The sequence below is a fragment of the Babylonia areolata genome, chromosome 12 (assembly GCF_041734735.1).
Source record: "Babylonia areolata isolate BAREFJ2019XMU chromosome 12, ASM4173473v1, whole genome shotgun sequence".
Taxonomy (NCBI): Eukaryota; Metazoa; Mollusca; class Gastropoda; order Neogastropoda; family Buccinidae; genus Babylonia; species Babylonia areolata.
In genome coordinates, this window is record NC_134887.1 from 38,156,179 (window position 1) to 38,161,178 (window position 5,000).

The window sequence follows — 5,000 nt, forward strand, 5'->3', positions numbered from 1 at the left end:
TATATATACATACATGTGTGTGTCTGTGTGTTTGTGTGGGGGGGGGGAGGAGGAAGGTGTGTGTGTGTGTGTGTGTGTGTGTGTGTGTGTGTGCATGTGAGTGTGTGTGTGCGTGCGAGCGTGTGTGTGTATTATATACACACACACCACACAGACACACACACGCACACACACAGATTATATATATATATACATGTGTGTGTCTGTGTGTTTGTGTGGGGGGGGGAAGGAGGAGGGTGTGTGTGTGTGTGTGTGTGTGTGTGTGTGTGTGTGTGTGTGTGTGTGTGTGTGTGTGTGTGTGTGTGTGTGTGTGTGTTCGTGCAACGTAAATATGACCAATTCCAGAATTTGAAAAAAAAAAAGAAGGCAATCAAAGATATTAACATCTGACGAGCACTCCACTCTCTCAGGCATGCATTCATCAAGTTGCCTTTGCAGCAGTGCGATATGTTCCAAGCTTGGAGTTTCAAGGAACCCGAGAGTGTGCACTGGTCCTTCATACCCTCCAGCACATCTGCTTTGGTAATAATAATGATGATAATAATAATAATAATAACAGTAAGAAGCAGAAGCAGAAGAAGAAGGAGGAGGAGGATAAGAAGAAGAAGGATGTGAAGGAGGAGGAGAAGAAGAAGAAGAAGGAACAGAAGAAGGAGGAGGAGAAGAAGGATGTGAAGGAGGAGAAGAAGAAGAAGAAGAAGGAGGAACAGAAGGAGGAGGAGGAGAAGAAGGATGTGAAGGATGAGAAGAAGAAGAAGGAACAGAAGAAGGAGGAGGAGAAGAAAAAGAGGAAGGGGGAGGAGGAGGAGGAGAAGGAGGAGGAGGAGGAGGAGAAGAAAAAGAGGAAGGGGGAGGAGGAGGAGAGGAGGAGGAGGAGGAGGAAAAGGAGGAGGAGGAGGTGGAGGAACAGAAGAAGAACAAAAAGTGCCCATGCCGACAACACAACACCTCCCTCCACCCGCTCTCTCGTCTCGTTCAGAAAAATTTTCGGTTGGAGAGATTCTTTCTCAGTTTTATCATAAAGCGCGCCTCTTTTTTTTATTATTATTATTTTTTTTTTAATCTTTTCTTTTTTTGAGGGGGGTGGAGTTGGGGGGGGGGGGGGGTGGGCATGTCTCGGCCAATATTCCACCCAGTAAACTACAGATAATGGGACAGGGAGGAAAGCGCTATCTTCTTTTTTTTCTCTGTGTGTGTGTGTGTGTGTGTGTGTGTGTGTGTGTGTGTGTGTGTGTGTGTGTGTGTGTGTGTGTGCGTGTGTGTGTGTATGTGTGTTTTGTTGTTGTTGTTGTTGTGTGTGTTTATACATATCTATTTATCTGTTTATTCATATTTGCATTATCTGGGAGGTATTTATTTACACACACACACACACACACACACATATATATATATATATATATTTTTTTTTATCTTCTTATCTTCTATCTTTATTTCATCTATCATTTTCGTTCGTTTGTTAGTTTGTTGATCTATCTATTTCATTCCGTTTTCCCCTCAAGGCCTAACTAAGCGCGTTGGGTTTCGCTGCTGGTCAGGGCATCTGCTTTATTCATGTAACAGAATCAAGTGTGGCGTATATATGGACCGGCGCGAACAGCAGAGACGCCTCCTTGCCGAAAGTGAACCGAGACGGAGGCAGACAAGGGAAGTGTGTGTGTGTGTGTGTGTGTGTGTGTGTGTGTGTGTGTGTGTGTGTGTGTGTGTGTGTGAGTGAGTGAGTGTGTGTGTGTGTGTGTGTGTGAGTGTGTATGAGTCTGTGTGCGTGTGTGTGTGAGTGTGTGAGTGTGTGTGTGTGTGTGTGTGTGTGTGTGTGTGTGTGTGTGTGTGTGTGTGTGAGTGTGTGTGCGAGTGTGTGTATGTGTGTGTGTGTGAGTGAGTGAGTGTGTGTGTGTGTGTGTGTGTGTGTGTGTGTGTGTGAGTGTGTGTGTGTGTGTGTGTGTGTGTGTGAGTGAGTGTGTGTGTGTGTGAACATGTGCGTGTGAGTGTGTGTGTGTGTGTGTGTGTGTGTGTGCGTGTATGTGTGTGTGTGAGTGAGTGAGTGGACAGACACACAGAGACGGAGCAGAGAAAGAGGAAAGGGGGTGGAAGGAGGGGGAGAGGAGGAGAGGGAGAGGAGGAGGGGGGGGTAGGAGGGGAGGGGGGGGGGTAGGTTGAGGGCTTGAAGGATCTAATACAGCACCTCTTCCAATCGATCCAGCCCTGGTGGACAAGTTATGATGAAACTCCGGACCCGTCCTGAGACCAAAACTCTGAAAAGTTGTGCGGGGGAGAGGGGGGGGGAACGGGGAGGTGGGGTGGGGTGGTCCAGTAAAAGTTGCAAACAAGCCTTCCCTCCCTTTCCTCTTTCCCTTCAGTCATTCTATGCCCTCCCCCCTCCCTCCCTCCCTCTCCCCCCTCTCCATCCGTCTTCGCTAAGCGTAAAAATTTTTAACAGATACCCAAGCACTTTCAATATATCCATACTGTTATCTTGTGAGAAGTGAGTGGGTGAATGACTGGGTCTCGACATGTGAAAAATTTGTATTCAACGCGGTTTTAGTACGAACAAGTGCTCTCTGGAATCATTTTACGTTGTCCGCTAAACTAGTTAAGCGGTCGTTCTTGTACTCGTTTCGTTTCCCTTGTATTTATTCTGTATGTTTTAACTCACTCAGTACGGCCAGTCCTCTCTTCTCCTCTACACAGACCCCTCGGATGTCCAGTGGGTGTCTGAATGACCCAACCTTTAGCTTCCGTCGTCAGAATTGTGGTATTCTTTGTCAACATTCACCTCTTCAGTATAAGACCCTTCCGCTTGCAATATTTTGATGGTGGTAATTGGGGTGAAACGCTGTTAACGTCGTCTCTTTCGCCGTTCGTATGGAGAGAGTTAAAAAGTCTTATAAGACAGTAGGTGAAACATCTACGTACCATTTTGTTAAATTCCCAGTGACAGGTCTTGACATAAATTGGCATAACACCACCACAGACTGGAATATTCTAAATGACAAGGATGTTAATTTTAAATGGTGTTTTCCCGATAAGAACTATAATCTGCAGACTATCAATTTATGTTCATTCGTTTCAAAGTGTTTAATCCAGTTATGCATTTAAAACAGACAGAAACAATATAAAATTTTCCTTTTCTAATTTATTCAAAACTGGGGTTTCATTTTTTAAACCAAATCATGCATTTGAAATGCATAGATACAAATAAAAAAAAAACCAGACTATTTCTTTTCATTTATATTAACGTGTCTTATCCACATATGCATTTACAATATACAGAAACAATACAAAATGTCTTCTGTTTTTATTAGATTCATTTCAAAGTGTTTGTTAGATTATGCAGTTAAAACACACACACACACACACACACACACACACACACACACACACACACACACACACACACACACACACACACACAGAGGGACAGAGAGAGAGAGAATACAAAACTGTCTCAAACAACAACAACAACAACAGCAGCAGCAGCAGCAGCAATAACAACAACAACAACAACAACGACAACAACAACAACAACAACGACAACGACAACAACAACAACAACGACGACGACGACAGCAACAACAACAACAACAGCAACAACAACAACAAACGATAAACGGATACTAGCCTGACTATTCTTCTCGGGACAGCTTGACCCCCCACCCCCCACCCCCCTTTCCATCGTATCCCCCCCCCTCACACACACACACACACACCAAACTCTGGCATCCCTTCCTGGAGGGTTGGACAAGGGCCAGGAACGGACGGCACTGCAGCGGCTCTGCCAAGAGACAGGCCTTCTCAGCTGGGCCCCTGTGGACACTGCCAGAACAATGGAACAGTCCCTGGACTGGGGGGGAGATAAAGCTGCCCTGTGTTGGGGAGTACAGTCCCCTCACTCCCTCCCTCCCCCCCCCCCCTCTCTCTCTCTAACGCACGCACACACACGCAGGGACTAGGAGTAGAGGGGGACCTATCTTAACACTAAAACGACAATACAAGGAACAACTCATTCAGATGGGCAGCGAAAATGTCTGGGGGTTTTGTGGTTTTTTTTGTTTGTTTGTTGTTGTTGTTGTTGTTTTTTTTTTTTTTTTTTTTTTTTTTGATTTTTTTTTTGGGGGGGGGGGGTTACAGTTGGAGTGTCTGCGATTCGAACACACCACGATCACACACATAAACATACACACTCACTCGCGCACCCATGCGCGCGCATACACACATACACACACACGCACACACGCACACACACACACACACACACGCACACACACACACACACACACACACACACACACACACACACACACACACACACACACACACACAGGGTGGTGTTGTTTGCAAAACTTTTGTTGTTGTTGTTGTTGTTGTTGGTTTATTCCATAACTTTTCCCGAAACCGAGCGATCTACGATTTCACAGCGAGCAATTTGTGTGATGGAGAATGTATGCAGAGTTTTCTCATGGGCTTTATTCATGCCCCCCCCCCCCCCCCCCCACGCCCTCCCACCCCCCACCCCTACCTGTTTGCTATTATGGCCCTTCTCAATAACCGTCAGTCTGGTCAGATAGAAGTAACAGCAAGTGCTCTCTAGCCACCGAACTAGGGAAATAGATAAATTCACACACACACACACACACACACACACACACACACACACACACACACACACACACACACACACACACACACACACACATATGAATAAGCTTTAAAAAATAAAAACCTAAGAAAGCAATAATCTGAAAAAGAACTGAGCTGTGTGCGCAACAAGTGTGAGAGCTTCAGTGAGGTCTTCAGGGTGGGGGAAGAGGAAGAGGGTAGTGGGGAGGGAAGGTGACGCTTTGGTTGTTTGTTTGGTTGTTTGTTTGGTTGTTTGTTTGTTCGTTTATTTTGCAGGATCGATACACTTCCCATTCCATCCTCAAACAACTTATGAAAACTTCTGACGTCCCGTGACAAACTCGGAAGATATGTGGGACCCCCCCAAATAACCCTCCACAAGC